Here is a 20,891-nt window from a genome sequence, read left to right as displayed (position 1 = left end):
TTGCTGAATCATGTCACTGTAAGTAAAATGAAAAATATTATTTTCACATATACTATTTGATAGTTCTAATGGTCAAAACTTGAGTGAATAACATATGGTTTCTCATGGTCAACGAAAAGTTTGAAAAGGAACAGCACATTCTGTTGAAAGTATAACTCTGTGACAGATACTGAATTTATAAATATAAAGCATATAAAAAACTTGTTATTTTATGCATTGTGTTAAGTTTAGAAGAGTTGATACATGTTTCTGCTAGTTTTAAAACAAATTCTAAAATGAATTGAAATAATTAATATTAAGTAAAAAATAATTAGGAATATATGCAGTTCTCAGTAACAAAATATCAGTGGCATTATTTAAAATGAATATATAGTGACATAAGCCAGACAGATGGACAAACAGTGCATGGTGTTGCTTATATGAAGAATTTTTAAAAAAGTCAAACCCACAGAAACAGAGAATTGAAAAGTGGTTGTTACAGACTGGCAGGTGAGGAAAATGGGGAGAGATTGGTAAAAGAGTAGAAACTTCCAGCTGTAAAATGAGTAAGATCTTAGTATCTAATGCAAACCATGGTGACAATAGTTGTTAACACTATATTATATAATTGATATTTGCAAAGAAAGTCGACCTTAAATGTTCTTACAAAAAGCAAAAAATATAAATATGTGAGATGATAGATGTGTTAATTAACTAGATTAGGAGAATTGTTTCAGATTGTATACATAAACCAAATCATCACAACATACAGTTCAAACATCTTATAATTTTGTGTTTATACCATAGTAAACCTGAAAAAAATTAAGAATAGAAAAAGGTAACATGTAAAAGCCATTTGGAAAAAAAATAAAGCTGGATCCATATATCAGAAAAGTTAAAATTGATTTAAAATTAGCTTGGTTTTCATATGATAATTGGGTGTGTGCATGTACACTGACTTATCCCTAGGAAAACAAACCCAGACATTTTTATTTACATTAAGAATAGCCTTCAGAGTTAACAGAACAATTGAATGTGCCACACACTCCTCCGTAAAGGTGGCTGGGAATGATGATCTACGTATCTGACATTGTTGGTAATGTCTGGACTAGTCTGGACTAGTTACTGTGCAGGCCTGTCTGTTTCCGGAGTCTTCCTTCTTACCAGAGTTTTTGGGGGTAGCAACTGTACCTTCTTCTATTTCTTCTGTACCTCCTTTTCATTTGGGGTAAAATTCTGCTCCAGTGGTGGGTAGGATTGCCTGAGGATAGCAATGGTTATGGTAGAGATAATGAGGAAGGATGGTGGCTCTTCTACGGCTCCAAAGGAAATTCTGGATTCCACAGTTCTTGGAAAGTGCCATTGCTTGGGGATTTCAGCCTGTTTCCATGAACTGTGGCACCAAGGGACTCCCTAAGAAGACTTTGTGTAGGAACCTGTCATCCCAATTCCCCTCTCTCTGTTATTGCCTGTCCTCTTTCTATTCTGTAGGAAGAAATTCTACTTGAATGATCTGCTCATGTCGGACCACAACTTGGGAAGCAGGTGACCTGGATGACAGTTTACCACTAGTTCCTCACTGGCTCTCCCCAGACAGGGTTCAGACCCTGGGTAACCACTTAGTAGCTATGTAACATTTGACAAGTCTCTCACCTTCTCATAAACCTAACATTCTCTGAATAAAATGGAAAGGAAATTGAGATAAATATAGGAAGAGGGAAAAAAATGATACCTATGTCACACAGTGTTTTGGAAGAAGTAAAAAAGATAATGCTATTAGTTAAATGCATTACATAGAATAAACACTGACTACAGAGTATGTTTTTACATATTGCCTTTTTTTTTTTTTTAACGTATAAGGTGCAAATGCTGAGACATGTTTCCCCAGGTTGGATTAGTATGTTTTTTAGGTACATTCTGAACATTTGTTCAGACACTGTTTGGATGGTCATGCCATGACAGTTTCATCCAGTTGAACTTGATTATAAAACTGAATCTTATGAAAACTAGAATGTGAGAACCATGGGACAGAAATGGGGTTTTATTCTTTCTTTATCCCCAATGTTCTGGTTAGTGCCTAGAAAGTGTTCATTAAATGTGACTTTGTAAATTGGATGCTGAAAGCTATGCTTTGGGAGTCATAAAGAAAATATGAGACTCTGAACAAGGGGAAACGTGCCTAGGGAGGTGAATAGATAGATTAGTATTTAAGAGTTGTCATATAAAATGATTGTTTTTCATTCTGTTAAAATGCAATCTTTCCACTTCAGCAGAAGTGTAGCATAAACATATTGTGGTTGCAAATAGGAATCCAAGAATTTACCCAGGCCATACTGTGCCATGCAAATTATCTTATATAATTTCAGCCCTGACAGTGTCAAAGACTCTTGCAACATGCCTTGTGAGTACCGTCCCTAATGACAAAGAGAAGCAGATAAAATAAAACATCCTTTTCATTATCAGGCTCTGGGATAAACCTTTCTCATGACCCAGGAAGAATCATGGATCTGAGGCCAAAACAGAGGTAATATATGGTGTTTCTGATTCCCAAACCTGTTTTTAATGTACCCTTAAGGGAGAATTCAGCTCATTTTCTTGATTTACTAAGTCAGTAACCTGGAGTTTAATTATTCTTCAGAATTTTGTATCATGTCTCTATGTTTTATTCTCTGCACATCCTAAATATCTTCTTTAAATCTATATCCTCAGACTTCTCACAGTTCCTGGCATACAGTAGGTGCCGAATAAAAGCTCAGCAAACTTGCTTCACAAAGATTTTTTCCAATAAATCTTTCATTGTCAGATGACTTAGACTGACTGAATTTGTAATTTTATCTGTACTTAATATGTTTCTAAAAACGTGCTTCAAATTCCACCACCTCTTGAGAACTCAAAGCTTGAGTGTAAATTCACAGTACAGACAGTAAAAAGCACAGCTGGTAAACCACAGGGCAAATTTGCAAACCCTTGTGTTGCTTGATTTAGTTCAGTTAATTACTGTTTATTTTGAATAATTATGCTATAGTCTGTAGTTTAAAAAACATTTTTGTCTGAGCAAATTGATAGAAATATTTATCAATGTCTTTAGTTAATGCTTTAATTTCCCCCAGATAATCACTGTGGAATGCAAAATTTAGCTTACTAGTCTCCATAATAAGAGTTGATATATGCTTAGCCTTCTCTTTTAAATATTTTTTGCTTTATCTTGGTTTTGATGAAGCAATGAATGTTAGTGGTAAACCTGGGAATTCTGACTACCATCTGTCTGATCCACCTGCTAAGCCCTTACGTCAACGGATACTCAGGTGTCATTGAACAAAGGCACTGCTTCTGGCTTTAAAGTGAATCTGTGAAGTTCTGACTATAATAGGTTTACATTATTCCCTTTTGCACACTTTATTTCCCCCAAAACGCAGAGATTTAAAGAACAAAATCCAGAAGGAAATGTTATGTTCCCTAAAACTTTCCATTATTAACATTCTATTTTAAATAGTAATTAATGATGCAGGTGTATTTCTTTTCCCATGTTAGTGAACAATAAAATTAAATAAAAGAATGACTGCTTTCTTGTTACCGATTGTTATAAGAACAGGCAAGCTCTGTGTCTTTCAGCCTTCCATTCTCAATCATCTGCTTCCCACCCCTTCCCAATGTACTGTCCTTTCCCTACTATGGCTCAAGGTGTAGGGAGGATTCATAGTCTAGAGAGATTTGACCTTGAAGCTGGAGCTGATGGTGTTGCTAAGACCATTTCCTATAAGTGAGGTGCCTTGGCCTGAATCACTCAAGGGCATGAAATTTTGCATAAAAATACCACCAGATTTTAGTCACTTGGGTAGTATTTAATTTATCCTTTACCTCTATATGCATCCATAGTTAAGAATATTGCTATAAAAACAAAGGAATCACTGAAAGAAGAAATGCTGGTAGATCTGTATTCAAATATCACTGTTCCTGATGGCTTTAGTCTATAAACAGCATTGTAGTATCATGTCACCATCAGTTAATCATGACCTGTATGGTTGTCAGAATTACCCTCTCCATTCTTTTGAAACCTGGTTCATCTTTTCCAAATGCACTTTTCCTGTTATTAAATAACGGCTATGTTTTATTTAATAATATCCATATTGCTAGAATATAAATATCCTAAAGGTAGAAAATATGTGGTGTTTTGTTGGTTGTAGAAAAGCCTATCTCAGACTTTGGGTATGTTTTCAAACAATATTAAATAAGTTTATGGTAATTTTAAGTTTTTTTTTTTTAACAGACTTTATTTATTTATTTGACAGACAGAGATTACAAGTAGGCAGAGAGGCAGGCAGAGAGGGGGTGGGGGAAGTAGGCTCCCCGCCAAGCAGAGAGCTTGATGCGGGGCTCAATCCCAGGACCCTGAGATCATGACCTGAGCTGAAGGCAGAGCCCTAACCCACTGAGCCACCCAGGTGCCCCAGTTTATCATAATTTTAGAGGAATATCAGAAGTGAAGCAACAAAGAAGGTAGCAGTCAATGTTAATTTTCTCCTTCCCTTCCCCGATATGTTTCCTTCTTTCCTCTCATAACATACTTGTGTTAAGGAGTGACTCTGGTTCAGAAGGAAGAACGAATGTGGGGGGAATTGAAGTTGGGCCAGGAACTGACAATTGAACAGTTCAGTAAACATGGCCTCAAGCCAATCTGTGATGTGCTTTAGAACAAAGAAGCAAATGGGGTCAAAACTGTTCATTTTTGTTCTGTCTTTGAGAAGGGAAATTATGAACTATTTCCCCTACTCTGTGTGCATATAGGCACATATAAAACATGTTTCAGAGATTCAGAAACACCAGTGATACCATAGGTTTGATAATTTGGTGGTCAGAAGTCCAAGAAGTAGAGACAAGAATCAAGAAGGCAGGAACTTTATTCAAAATAGCCCAAATCTGGAAATAATCTAACAAGAAAATATATACATATATTTTAAATTATAATATATTAATAAAATGAAACACTACTGAGCAATTTTTTTAAAGTTGAATCTCAAGAACATGCTGACCAAAAGAGAGTTAGATATAAAGAGTACATATTATATAACCCTATTCATATGAAGTACTATGAATACCAAATTTATTTACTATGAAGGCCAAATTTATTTATGGTGATAGAAATTAGATGTCTTTGCCCGATCAAGGGGTTTGAGTGGGTATTTGACTGTCAAGGGATACAACAAAGCTTTTCTGGATTAGGAAAATAAAATGTAATTCAGAAGGGATAGTTTCACATGTGTACACATTAGTCAAAATTGGGAAAACTGTATACTTTATATGTGTGCATTTTACTGCATTAAAATTATATCTCAAGATTAATTAAAAGAAGGTAAATAATCAGTAGACCTTAAGAGCTGCAAGCTGCAGGTAACAATTGAGGAAACAGTGTTTAGGACTCCGTTTCCCTCTCCCAGCTTTAGACCTAAGTCAAAGTTAGCTGCAGGAGTTTGTTATGCATGAACATGGACAGGTGGCCAAGTTAGCAGTATATTATAACTCCTCATTTATCCAAGATATATTCACTGTACCAGACACTGTTAGTCATTAGAGATACATTGGTAGGCAATGTTACTTACCTTGTGAAGCTTACATTAATTGAATACTAATCAAACATTGAAAACATGAAACATTACAACCTTAGTGAGAGCTATCACAGCAGATGTGTGGGTGGAAGCTACGTAGCAGCTTCTGAATGACAAGTTAGAACAACCTTGTACATGTTAACGTTGAACATACTATGGCATTCCCATGTATTTAATGTTCACATCTGAATATTTAACTCAGAATAATTAATTCTAATGAGGCTGACCATCTCAGATCACCCTTAATTTTCCAAAGGTCTGGTGAGGTGAGCACACAAACACTTTTCTTGATTACTTTGTTCTTGTTTATATTTATGACACGAGGCATTAAAAAAAATTGTATGGTTTTTGCTGATACTATGCTTCAAACAGATATTGAATTTGAGGTCAAGCACTACCTTCTTTTTGTCCAAGAAAACTAGCAAAAATTTGGTGCCAACTGGCCAAAATAAATATTGTTGCTTTGTCCCTTCTCTTTATATGCTGGTTAACTAGTCCCCATAAATCACTGTTGCTTTGTTCTGTGTGTCTCATGACCTTTAATTAGTCCTCTTAAGTTTGATAGTCAGTCAGTTTGCAGGATAACTAATTTTTATAACCATGTTATTACCTCAGTATTTTGATGAATATTTTCTTGAAAAAAAAAACAATTTCACAGTTTTGGTGTTTCTGGTTGTTTTGAGTTAACCCTGCTGAGTTTAAGAATGACTCAGACCCTAGGAAGAAAAAGAAAACATCCAGTTACATAGGCCCGCCTACAAATATAATCTAAGTCAAAAGTATTGGTATTTGCAAAATTTATTTTCCAAGGCATCACATGTCACATACAGCAAAGCAAGGCACTCATGCAACACAGTCAGTTGTGAGCTAGTTTTGAAAGATGTGTTATTAGCAACACAGTACTAAGTATTTTCATTTTTTAAAAAACTAGAATGAATTCAAAATTATCTCAGTAGTTTTCCTCTTTCTCTTTTGGATTTCTTCGAAGTAAAAAGGTGAAATTATAATATTATATAAAATCAGGAATTTTACAAAGCCAAATTTCAATTTTATTTTCATTGAAGGTTCTGATAAAGTGTGGTGGAAAGTGGGTGGAATTTGAGAATTATCATCACGGTTGTTAGATTGTGAATTTGCATTTCCTTTTTATTTCTCATTTATATTTTTTTACTTAAGTTTTACCGATAGATACGTTTTTAATTCAGATTTATTTATTTTAGAGAGAGGTCATGCATGTGTGTTGGGGAGGTAGGAGAGAATCTCCAAGCAAACTCCCTGCTGAGCATGGAACCCAAGAAGGGGCTCAATGTCATGATCCTACGATCATGACTTAGACCAAAATCAAGAGTCAGAGGCTTAACCTGCTGAGCTACCCGGGCACCCCACCAAGAGATTAATTTTTAATGACAAAATGACCTGGGGAAAAGAAAGTATGAGTAAAAGTGATGATATGAACATTGTATATAACATTTCATTAGTTATAATGATCAAATCAGAAGCCATGTGATGATACCAGTAAAGGTTTAGTAAATGTATTACATGTTAAAATCAGTAAAAGCAGTGGTGGTGGTTTTTAAAATGATCTTAAAATTTATCCTACTTAGAGGTAAAAATTATACACTTATTAATGCTGTCTATGGAGTGGTTGCCTGGGGGACAGAAAGACAAAACAAAACAAAACAAAAAAATCCCACAACTATAACTCCTGGAAAAATTTATTGGAATATAGAAAATACTTGTACCTTCCAAGGACCTTATATATCCCACCTAAAACAGTCTACTTAAAGAGAAGCAATCAGAAAGGGACCTGGAGGCTTAGTTTTAGGCAAAGGTTTGGAATCATTGATGACTTAAAACTGAGTTGTGTTCAGAGAAAACTTAATTGCCATTAGGAAAGATCAGAACCTGTAGCCAAATTTAACAGTACTATGTATCTCCAGAAAGCAAGCATGATGTGACTTGGAAAGCTAAAATGATAAAAAGGAACTTTAGAAGAGAAAGTAAAATTCTTTATTAATTTAAGGTAAAAAAAAATCAGAGGTAAAACACACACACACATCTCTGAACAGGAGAAAAAATTGATGACTAAAAAGTCAAATACATTTAGTTTTTTTAAGTTCTTTTTCTTTTGTAACAAACTTTAACTGTGTCCATATAACCAGAATAGAATTCTGTTACATAAATGTATATTGGAATGAAACTATTGAAACTGAAAAAAAATAGTATGCTTGTCCACAAAGGCAAGTCTAAAACATTAAAAACAATAATAAACTCAACAAAGAAGGTTAAGATATAAAATAGGCATGGATGAATATTTACTTATTCATCAATTAACTTATTTATGCCAAATTTAGTAAGTACCCATTGTTATCTTGAACTGATTAAAGGTCAACCATTGCAGTTTTACCTAGAATAGAAGAAAACAAAAAGTTGTGTATCTTATATTTGGAAATTTTGATCTAGATTTCTAGTTCAATATGTTTATGTACCCTAAATAATTTACTTAGGTTACATGTAACAGAGATATACTTTAAAAACACACATTCTGCCTTCACATCTCTATCAGTTGAGTGGTTAATAATAACTGGCAAATTTGGGTGAATAAATCTCAAATTTAAAATGTTCATGTATACTTCAAAATTTCACCTGAGTTCAAGTTAGTTCTATATGGATTTTCTGCTGTCCTTCAAATTTATTATGTGTTGAAGAATGCAAGATATACGCCTCGGTGTCACTATGTCACAGAAGTTGGAATTAGATACACCTCCAGCTGAGAATGAAAAAATGTGTATTAAAAGTAAACAAGCACACAAACAAAACCAGAAACCAAGACAGCAAGGATTTGGGGATGCAACATCCTGGAGCACAGGGAATGGAATTGAGATGAGCCCTACATTTGCAGCTACATTTTATCCTCAAATCCTTTGCCAATGCACAGGGCATGTAATAAATACTATGCAAAAAGCCATGAATTGGAGATTGTTGCAGCCTCACTATGCAGTGAGAAAAATGACTTTGGGCTACCAAGTCAACAAAGATTTGAGGGTCAAAGTTCCCAGATATAGAGAAACAAAGGGGAGTGAGCCTAATATACTGTCTACATCTTGTCCTCTTAAGGCAGCTGCTGGTTAATACACGGCTGAAGTTTTGGAAGGGATGCCAACAAACCAAGAAGTAAATGGCTATTAGAGCTAAACACTAAACAAAAATATAAGATTCTCACGTAGCTGTTTTGTCTCAGACAAAAACTGGAATTCAGGCCTGCCAAGAAGGAGGGACTAAGAAAAACTTTCCAGGTGTCTTCTTGTGATCCTCAAGTGGGCTATATTCCAGAGGTAGCTACAAATTAGAATTTGACTTTCCTCACCTATCAAAAGATGATCTGTCCATACTTTATCATCTTACCAAAAGAAAATGTAATCACCTTAGAGGAAGATAATATGAAGAATCTCTGTAATATTTCATATATAATATCTGGTCTCAAATAAGAAGAATCAGGCGTCCCCAAAAAATCAGAATCAAATGACCAAAATCAAATAACTTCCTTCCCTAAAAAACTTAATCTGCAGATAAATTTTTGAATGACTTTGGTGAAATTGTTAGGTGCAAGATCACTATATAAAGTCACTTTACCACCTCTAAATTAGAATGAGCTGTCTAAACCAAATGTGTGGAAGATGATTTTTACAAGAACTTGAAAAATTTAATCACATTACAAATAATAAATCTAATTAAACATATACAGAAATTCTACAATGAAAACTGTGAATATTACTAAGGTGAATTTTTTAAGCTAAGTGATTAGACAGATTTAGCATATTCAAGAGTGGAAAGATTCAAAAGTATAAAAATACTAGTCCCAAATTATGTATAGATTAAGTTATATCCCAATTAGAATTCCATTTCTTTTTGATGGAAGTTGTTAAGATTGACTATAATTTTAAGAAATTTTTAAGGATCAAAAGCAGTTTAAGCAATCTTAAAGAGTTACTCTTCAAAATACCAAAACTTATTATAAAGCTAAAGGAAATAAAAATATTGTGTTATTAGTGCTAGGATAGCTGAATAATTAATTGAAATCGGAACAGAACCACACATACACCTGCTATGTGACAAGTCAACATTGCAATGCAGGGCAGAAATATGGTGTTTTTAATAAGTAATGCTGGGTCAGCTGTGTATCTGAAAAGAAGTTTAATATTTTGATATCTTTCACACTAAATAAAAAATCAATAATACATTTATCATAAACAAAATATAAAGAATAGAACAATAAAACATATAGACAAAATATGAAAAAACACCTTCTTACATTGTGAAAAGCAAAGATTTCTCAAATATTCACAAAGCAGAAAAATTAGTAAATTGGACTTTATATTGGAATTCAAAACTTCCGTTTGTCAGAGCACACCATTATGAGAATGAAAAGGCAAGCCACAGAGTAGATGTTCATGATATATAGTTCCAAAAATATATGTATAGGACTTCTAACAGACAAGGTTGATATAAAGAACCAATTTTTTGAAAATAACAAACAGGCCACTTTTCAAAAGATGACATCCAAATGGTTATCAATGCAATAAAATCAAAACGTGATGAAGTATAACTAAGTACTCATAAAAATGGGTAAACTTTTTAAAAGGAAAGGAATATTTAATATCCAGTATTTTCACGATGCAGTACAACCACTGGCGTGAGTATAAATTTGTCTACGAGTATGAAGACCGTTTGGCAGTGTGTGCTAAAGATGAGCATGCACACACTTGACGGACCACCAGTTCTGCTTGAAAAGATGGACACCTTCAAAATAATCACATATGTGAACTCAGACATAAGTCAAAGAAGTTCGTAACAACATTATTTGTAATGACTCAAACTGAAAACAACCTCATATCCGTTCTTAATGGAATGGAAGGGGTACCGGGGTAGCTCAGTTGATTAAGTGTCCAGCTCTTGATTTTGGTCTTGATCTGGTCTTGATCTCAGGGTCCTGAGGTGAGCCCCACATCTAGCTCCTTGCTGAGCCAAGAGTCTCTGCCTTCTTCCTCTGCCCCTCCCCACCCCTGCTTGTTACACAGGCATGAATTCTCTCTCTCTCTAACAAACAAACAAAAAACAATGGAATGGATAAAGTGTGCATCTTCATACACTAGATTATTTTAAAGCAATAAGAATTGATGCACTGCTACACACAACCCAGTGAATCTCACAGACATAACTTTAAGAAAATTCCAGACACAAAATAGTACTTACTGTACACTTACATGAAATGAAACTTCAAAACAAACATGGGTTTATTTAATTTGTAAAATTACACTTTTACCAGTTAAAATTATGCCTTGATATGCAGTTGGCTTTTCCTGACATGCTTGTTCTTCAATGAAAGATGAAGACGATGTCTGTTTCATTACTTCCTCATGGAAAGCAAATGGGATGATGTGTGTAGAGTACCTAACACAGCTTGTGGCACAGAGTAAATAAATGTCAGTGAAAGCTCTTTTCCATCTGATCCTATACAGAACCTGTTCATTTCTCCAGATATTCTGTATTTCAGAATAGAAACCTTGAAAGCATCTTTCTTTAATTCCTCTCTTTTGTCTCCCATACTAAGTCAGCCCTCAATCCTTTTTATCTCTCAAATATGTCGCCACTCTTTTTTTTCTTTTCTCCTTTGCTTCTGTTTTAAGTAGACTTTCACAACTGTATCATAATTAACTTCCTGTATTTAACCTATTTCCCTTGACAAAATCCTCTGAATTAAATTTATCTTTAAAAATGTATCTTGTTTTCACTTTTCACAAAGGTCTCAGTGTCTCCCATGGCTTATACCATAAAGAATAAAATTCTTGGCGCTGCACAGAATGCACTCATCTCTCTTTCACTTCCTATATTACCCATTGGATATTTAAGGCTCTGCCATTCTGGAAAACTCTTGTAGTTAAATATCCTAGAAAAGTCTTGTAGTTAAATATCTCTTTCTATGTTTTATTCATAGAACCTGCTATACTCTTTAAACTTTTGATTTCATATCATACTTTTTAAAAATGCTATATTTTCTTTCTTTCTTCAAAACTACAACCAAATTTCACCATTTACATATAATTTTTCTATCTTCTTCTCAAAGTTAATAGTCTATTTATTTGTCTGTTCATAACAGTTCATTTAGTGTATATATATATATATATATATATATTTTAAAGATTTTATTTATTTGACAGACAGAGATCACAAGTAGGCAGAGAGGCAGGCAGAGAGAGAGGAAGGGAAGCAGGCTCCCCGATGAGCAGAGAGCCCGATGCGGGGCTCAATCTCAGGATCCTGGGATCATGACCTGAGCCAAAGGCAGAGGCTTTAACTCACTAAGCCACCCAGGTGCCACTCATTTAGTATATTTATTGTAATAACCATATTTGCCTTATATATGTTTCTGTTAATTGGGTACTTATTTATTTTGCCCACTCCAGCCTATTTTCATGCAGATCAAGTAACATGTGTAATTCATATTTTTATTTCTCCATATTCGAGAACAGCACTTAGCACTTGATTGATTCCTCCTTCAGCCCCCACCCATGATTTTGCACTGAATTTAATATATGTGGGAAAGAAAGGAGGAGAGCCTATTTCAGAGGAAACAAACAAAAATCCAAGTTAGATTTTGTTTTCATTTCTAAAGGTAAGTTAAAAAGAACTGTTGTTAGGTCTTTAATAATAAATCCCTTTGAGTAGTTAATATTGCTAAATCTTGGCACTCAAAATACACTGCAGAATAACTAATATTAAAATGTGTTATGGTATGTCTAGGACCTTTACCATGTTGAGCAAAAACATTTTATTAAAATCAAATTTTAAGTAATAGCTTCGAATACGGGAAACCCTGTTTGATAGTGCCTTCTAAATTTGGAAGATAAAAGATATGGATATTGAGGGTTTTTTCCTTACAGTTTAGCTGCTATCACTAAAGAGGTCTCCTCTTTTAGAATACAGCTACTCAAAAACACTCCTCAGAAATACTGAAGAAGTGTGAGAAATAAATGTTCTTCAGGATTGTGTCTTAACTTTCTCTCAAGTTCTCATAGGTAAGAGTATTGCTTTTTTTTGCCTTTATGTTCCATGGTTAAAGGCATTATAGCCTTATACTAGTGACACCAAATATACTACATTAAAAAGAGACATAACTTTTATTTTATTATGGATTCATTAACTTTGAATTCCACTGCTGTTTGAGCAAACACATTTTCAGTGCATCAAAATTTTTGCTAGTTACTGGAAATTTGGATTCCAGTATGAACTGAATTCGAAATCAGCGCCCTATACAACTGCTAAGAAAGCAGAGATCAATGATAAAGAATATGAAATCTAGGTGTCTGAAATATTGGAAGTATTTGTCACATATAAGAATAGAAGTTAATCTATAAAAGTATAGCTTAATAGAGTTTGACAAATCAAAAGAACTTTGTAAAAGCAAAAATGGAAAAATAATTTTTATTTCCATTTCTTTAAGTTAGGATTTTTATTTTGGAGCCCATAATCAATCAATGAATCAATGAATCAGATGTAGACTTCCTTAGTGATTTGCCATTACCTATGAAAAGTTAATAGGACATATTGGCAGAGTCTATAATGTCAACGAGGGCAGACAGAATCATAAATCATAGGTGGGAAAGGCCCTGAAATCAGTGAGGCTCCACTCATCCAGTCCAGCATGTTTGTCATGTGCCCCATTACCATAAATTTAAACAATTCAATTAATGTGTAATTCACTACCTCCTTTAGACAATCTCAATGCTGGAATTATCCTTTTTTTTTTTTTTTTTTTAGTTAAATTTGATTCATGGAATGTCTTCATAAAAAACTTGCCCCTTAATAGGGAACATCCATTGGAGTTCTTTCTGGTGAATATCAACTACCTGCTGCATTGATTTGCTCAAAGTAAACAGTAATGGCTAAGAACATCATATAGTAAGAGCAGAGCTCTAGGATAACACTAATATTTTCTATAATCAAAAGTAAAGTCTGATGAGCTGAAGGCAACTATCAATAAAGGATATAACCATCAGTTATTCATTTTCACTTGCTAAGTAGGGGCAGAAGAAATGTCTTCAAATGGTCATCTTGTGACATTTTGGTTTTAGGAAAAGCAGTATTGCTAATTAGGATTAAATAAAATGCTATGAAATCTATATATGACATAGTTAGGCAACAGTAAGAATAACTTATCAGATCCCAAATTCTTACATGGGAAAATATATTATTGATGATTTTATAAACCACCCTAACTCCCCATTCCACATATTTTTTTTTAAAGATTTTATTTATTTATTTGACAGAGAGAGATACCACAAGTAGGCAGAGAGGCAGGCAGAGAGGCAGGCAGAGAGAAAGGAGGAAGCAGGCTCCCTGCTGAGCAGAGAGCCTGACGCGGGGCCAGGACCCTGGGATCATGACCCGAGCCAAAAGCAGAGGCTCTAACCCACTGAGCCACCCAGGCGCCCCTCCACATATCTATTTTGATAGAAATCTGTGATCTAAACATATCTGTCTTTCCCAGTGACATATGTTATATTCCAAATAAACTTGGCTTGGTAATGTGACTAACTTCTTCGTATTCTCCAGTATTGATTTCTACCTAAATTTCTTTTAAAAGTATGACATTAGACAATGAATCACTTATCTGCTACAGCTAGCTATGGAAAATGTGATGTTCAACTTTTTTAGGGATGATAATTATTACCACAAAATTTATTGGTGCATATAAAAACTTTCAAAATAGTAAAATGCCACACAGATATTGATGATAATATGTTAAAGACTATTGTGAAATTGCTCTCATAAAAAATGTTATATTTAGGGCTTGATAGTTAACAGCTATCAAGTTAAAATTTGTCTTTTACCATAATTAAAAATATTTTTTACATTGTTTCATAGGCTAGAGAAGTGGAGCTTGCATCACCATAATTAAAACGAGATATAAAAAAAGTAATTCAAATCAGCATAGTAACTGGCCAGATTAATATTTATTTTAACTTGAGTCGCAGTACCCCAGTTATGACACATGAAAAGGGAAATCAGTCAATCACCACGGTCCTTTAGGGAATTTCTGAAGTGCACTGTATTTTTAGTTCTTATGCTCTTCATAGAGAAAAGAGTAAGAATTTAAAAAAAGAAAAAAGAAAAGCCTCAGTTCACTTTCTCTGAGTGAACATATCAGAACTTCAACCTTTATTTTAATATTTTACAATCCTGAACCTTATAAAATTTTAACTCTCTAGATAAAAGTTTCATATAGAGGTAGATGCTGGCTTCTGAAGAAGACTTTTATGGAAAGGTTTCTTAAGAAGAAGGGTCCAGAATGATGTGTGAATATTTCATGTAACACAAGTCAGTTTCCATCAAATGGCTCCTTTTGATGACATACAGAGCATCAAAATTGACTTTCAAATTTTGGATAGATTTTATTACTAATATTAAAGGGATAACATTAGTTGTTATTTCTTTTTTATAGTTTCACCTAATCAATTTAAATGATCAATTATAGGCAGTGTTTTCACAGTAAAACGTTAAAGCAGTAAATTGACTGTTTACAGTTTTTATTTTATATTTCACATTATGGAAAAAATATTTGTTAAATTATCACTTCTAAATAAATTATCTATTAGTCTGACTCATTCCTCATGTTTTCCTCCCATTTTAATGTTTTGCAATTTTAAGTAACGGCTTATTGTCAGTACTAATGTTCTGTCAAAGGACAGCGAGTAGGTACTTTGGTTTTTTGTCGGGGTAAACCAAAACAAATTTGAACAGTACTAAATTTGTATTCCTAACTCCATGTCCTGGGGACACCACATCATTTATGTGGGCTTCATTTTCCTCAATATAAAATGAGGACAAAAATACTTTCTCACTTTTAAGTTCTGTACTCACATTGTTCTGTACTTAAAAGCACATCGTAAATCATAAAATCGAGTACAAGTAAACTATGAAAAGCTGACAGAGCTTTGTGTGGTGTCATTTTTTGCCATGTCATAGATTATCCATGCTGATGTTTATGGCAATGATGATTACATTCTCTGCAGATGGTGGGAGCACAAGCGAAATAGCCGCAGGTCATTTGTGTGAGGATTTAGGGGCTCATTGATGTTTTTATTAGTAATTCAGATCAAGGTCAAGTAGTGATTGCTGGAACTCTGAGAAGTTGTTAGATGAAGTATTTTAAAATGTAAGTAGAAATTTTTAAAAAGAAAAAATGTCCTTTATCAAGAACTAACGATATTTCTTCAATTTGATTTAGAGACAAAAATAAAAGAATTGTTGGGATGCCTCGGTGGCTCAGTCCATTAAGTGGCTGCCTTTAGCTCAGGTCATGATCCCAGCATCCTGGGATCCAGTCCCATATCGGGCTCCTTGCTCTGCGGGGAGCCTGCTTCTCCCTCTGCTTCTGCCTGCCACTCTGCCTGCCTCTACTTTCTCTATCTCTCTGACAAATAAATAAATAAAAATCTTTAAAAAAATAAATAAATAATATAACTGGATTTAGGGACCAAAAAAAAAAAAAATTTAGAAGTTGGGTCCTATTGTCACGTAGAAGCTCCATGATGAATACTCATCTAAACCTGCTTGGCCTCAATTTTCTGTATCGCTAAAACAGGGTGTAATAGACCCCTTTTGGAAAAAAAAAAAAGTCACAGAAGATATAATATTAAGTAATGAATAAGAAAGGACTTTCTAGGGGCACCTGGGTGGCTCAGTGGGTTAAGCCTCGGGTCATGGTTTCAGGTTCCTGGGACTGAGTCCCTCATCGAGCTCTCTGCTCCGTGTGGAGCCTGCTTCCCCCTCTCTCTGCCTGCCTCTCTGCCTACTTGTGATCTCATTCTCTCTGTCAAAAAATAAATAACATTTAAAAAAAAAGAAAGGACTTTCTAAACTATAAATTGCTATTGAAACATGTATTATCAGTACTAAGATATTGCATCCAATTTGTGCATCTGAGCTGTGACAAATGAATTTTTCTTTAAGAGGAAGTATACTACACTGGGTGTGGTGAAAAAAATAATGAATACTGTTTTTCTGAAAATAAATAAATTGGAAAAAAAAAGAGGAAGTATACTTACACCAATAATGGAGACCAGATTAAAGCAAAATAAAAGTGGATAAAATGACTCTTGTAGCCTTACCATTTTACCTGGCTTAATTTTTCCTGTATTGGCCCCTTTTTTATTTTTTCCTTAGGTTTCAGAATCTTTCTAGTAGACTGCCCTACCAGATAAAGTTATTTAATAACCTCCTCACTTACCAAAGACTATGATTGGACCAATCTTCCTTTCCTCAGATATGCTTAAAGGTAAAGCTAGAGCTAATCACAAAAGCAAAACTGAATCTTAAATTATATTCCAAAATATACACAAAATTTTGGTAGTTATACATTCTAAGTATCATTAACATTTTTGGTAAGTGGACAATCACTCACCATCAAGTTCTGACTTCTCAGAATGTCCATTTCTTGTCAAGCCAGTTTGGCTCAGTGAGGCTCTAGGGAGCATATATTTGAGTTATATTCTTGGAAAACATAATTTGTGTAATAGTGTCATGTTTCTTTTTCTAAGATTTTCCTTGAGATAACGTGCCAAGTTGTGGCGTGGTGTATGCCAGTGATAAAGAGCTGAAGTCTTCCCCCAAAATGAAATGGAATCTTGTTGTTTCAGACTTTGAAGTGATCTCATCAATAATTTATTTGAACATTTCCATTATGATATAAAGGATCTAAGGTCCAGAGATACAAAGAGCCACATCCAAGGTTTTAAATCTGACCACTGAAAGCACCAAGACCAGCCTCTGGCTTTAAATGAGGCACTTTATCTATGCTATCTTTGAATATTGTTCTGTTTATGCCTCGAAATCCAGAAGTAGCCAGAAAAATAAGATGTAGTTATAAGCATCCATGGAAGGAGGAAAGCTACATTTTGAAGTTAAGAATTTAAGTTTTGGAGTGCGTGAGTGACTCAGTGAGTTAAACCTCTGCCTTTGGCTGCGGTCATGATCTCAGGGTCCTGGGATCAAGCCCCGCATAGGGCTCTCTGCTCAGCTGGGAACATACTTCCCCCACCCAGCCCTGCCCTCTGCCTGCTGCTTTGCCTACTTGTGATCTCTCTCTGTGTCAAATAAATAAATAAAATCTTAAATATAAAATAATTTTTTTTCTAATATAATGTTTCAATTCACGTGTTTAGCTATATTTTTTTAAAGTGGTGTGTTTAGCATTTGTTTTACTAAATGGAAATCCCTAGAATGTGACACACATACTACTGCTTAGAGGTTAGAAGAATCTTCCTTTACAATAAGACCAGAGTTTTATACTTAATGCATGATTTCCCTATATGATTATTGAGAAATTGTGAATGGGTGAAGTAATGTGTCTTTAAAGAATGTGGCCTTCATAATTACTATACTGAGGCAAATTATTCCTATATGATTATTATGTATATCAATAAACTAATTTCCTTTTTAAGCTAATTGGGGTAATATGGATATTTTTGCACAATGAACTGATTTCTAATTTGGAATATAATCTCTTTCCGAAAATTAACCAAAAGTTTGTGATCTTGTTTTTATCTTTTTTTTTTTTTAAAGATTTTATTTATTTATTTGACAGAGAGAGACCACAAGTAGGCAGAGAGGCAGGCAGAGAGAGAGAGAGAGGAGGAAGCAGGCTCCCTGCCGAGCAGAGAGCCCGATGTGGGACTCGATCCCAGGACCCTGAGATCATGACCTGAGCCGAAGGCAGCGGCTTAACCCACTGAGCCACCCAGGCGCCCCTTGTTTTTATCTTTTAAAAGCAAACTGTCCAAGCTAAATTTTTATATTTTTTTATGTATTATATCTATGACATTGTGTTTTTATGAAAAAAAATAGTGTTGTGTAAACATTCCAGACTTAGCTATTCCTGTAATTTGCACTGGTTCACATCAGTACTATTGCGTATATGTTAGGATGAATTAGGATGACTCAGTGCAGGCTTCACAAGGGAATAGGCATCTTATTGACGGCACTATTCATAATCTCTAACACAGGATAAATATTGGTAAAGAAGTTTGTTAAAACCAATCAATGTACCCTAAGTTTAAAACTATAAAGCGAAGATCTAAATCCTTAGAACAATAACTGCCTTAATACTTTGGATGAGAAGGGAAGAGAATCCAGGATTGTAGCTTCAGTGCTTGGCATGGTAATCTACGAACACATAAGCTGTGAAGTCAGATGAAGCTGAGCGCAGGCCTAGAACCCGTCACCCTGTGCTGATGGGATCTTAGTGTGTTATTTTATCTGAGCAGAATGTTTTTCATTTGTAAGATGGAGACAATTATCCATACTTTCCGGAGACTTTGTGGGAAATAAATGTAATCATTAATGTAAAACTCTCTAACGATGTCTGCCACTGTGGTCCTCCTTACCGTATTTACCATCTTACTCTTTGTGACCTTTTATCTCATATGCAAGCCCCAGTGACAAACACAAGAAACGTTCTCAGTTCTTTGCACGTCTTTTTACCAGTTCTATCCTCTTGGTAGAATGTTTCACTCTGATGGCTTCTTGGCCTAATTGAATCTTCTTTCTATAGTGAGTTTGCCCTGTACTAAAAAGAATTCAACATTATGCCCTCTTTTCCTTTTAAAGAAAGGAACAGAAAAAGAAAATAGAAAAGAATGGCTTAACTAAAAAGTATTTCCTTAAAAAGGTCAGCTGAGTGTTTGATTGAAGGAAAGATAGCTTTTACTGGAATGAGAAAGTTTTCAGGCATAGGGTTTAAATGTGATTAAAAGTTTTGACAAAATTGGGAGAGGAAAGTCTCTCTGCTAATCTGGAAACTAAACATTAACTCTTGTTCTTATTAATAAGTAGAGTTAGGGAGGTGTTCCCTGACTCAAAAGAACTAATGTGAAACATTTGATTTTGCCAATTAAGGAGATGGATGTTATGGGGATGCCCATTTGTCATTAAAAATTTTTTTTTCCTTTATGTTAGACAGGCATTTATAAGAGTAAACCCAGCAATGTTTTAACATTTAAACATATATTGCACTGAACTTTAGATGTCAGAAGGGAATTTGTTGTGTTTTGTGTTCTTTTTTTTATGGAGTTCAAATTGTTATATTCATTTATTAGCTCTTTCCCTATTCTGCTTCTTGCCAAGCGTAAGACACTTATCTCTATATCTCCCACTTTTTGCAATTTAACTAACAGATGGTAAATTTCATATAAATATGTGAAGAATTAATAATGGTTTTGTTTTTAGAACACAATAGGAAAAATATTTCTAGACTATGTTTTCTAAACAGAAGAATGCTTGCAATTGAGGAATTGTACTAACAAAAAGTAAAACTTTAAAGATCAAGATAAAAAGAAAAATTGGCTTGATTTATTGGATTTGTCATAGATTCCCTTGCTCCTGACTGCAGTATGGTTGACTTAATAATTTTCAAAAGTAGCGCTATTTTCCTCTTGGAAAGATCATCTTAGAGAAAGAACTCACAGCCTTTTGGATGATTTGGATGATGGTTATATGAATCAAGGCTGCATTCTTTGTGTTGTGTGTTAACTTTGGTGCTACAGTTCAAATAGCAATTTGTGCTGTGTGTGTGTAAAGACCCTAAGAATGACTTCAAATATGAATTAATGCATATAACACCCATGAGAGTTAAGCGTTTCCTTTTTATACCAACAAAACTCCATCACAGAATGTTAAATGACTTTCCCAACGTTACTCAGTGGGTCATAATCAAAACTGGAAATAGAGTGCTGGAGTCCAGTTCAGTTCTGTGACTCCTGTATGCTGACTATTTAAAACTGACAGACTTGCTTCTGGGAAGAAGGAATAGATGGACTCTTCCCTATTCCTCTTGATAAGTAAGCTAAAACCATGACACACACACACATACACACACACACATATATATATTCAGATATGTATGTATATAAGTACACATGTAAAAATATATATGAATGTAAATTATATGTATAAATAGGTAAATACACATATAAGTAACACATGTATATATAAGTAACACACACATGTATATAGATATATAGTAGATATCTATTTGAATAAATATATGTCAGTAAGTAACACATAAGAAGGTAGAATATAAAAAGAAGACAGACTGGTAAAGTACCTGGGGAGCCAAGAAATGACACATAAGAATGTAGAATGTAAAAAGAAGGCAGACTGGTAAAGTACCTGGGGAGCAAGAAATGACACAGTGGTGAATTCTCCAGTTTTTATTCCTGCTTTATATACCCCAGATTGAATAATGGAGAA

At 34.3% G+C, this 20,891-nt stretch overlaps 1 protein-coding gene across 1 annotated transcript in view; it reads left to right on the top strand.

Moving 5' to 3' along the window:
- Positions 1 to 20,891, top strand: part of KLHL1 (kelch like family member 1) — a 370,470-nt gene that overhangs the window by 37,941 nt on the left and 311,638 nt on the right. The gene's annotated exons all lie outside the window — the stretch shown is intronic.

The sequence above is a fragment of the Neovison vison genome, chromosome 5, assembly GCF_020171115.1.
Source record: "Neovison vison isolate M4711 chromosome 5, ASM_NN_V1, whole genome shotgun sequence".
NCBI classification, from domain to species: domain Eukaryota; kingdom Metazoa; phylum Chordata; class Mammalia; order Carnivora; family Mustelidae; genus Neogale; species Neogale vison.
This window is presented reverse-complemented; position numbering and strand designations above follow the sequence as displayed.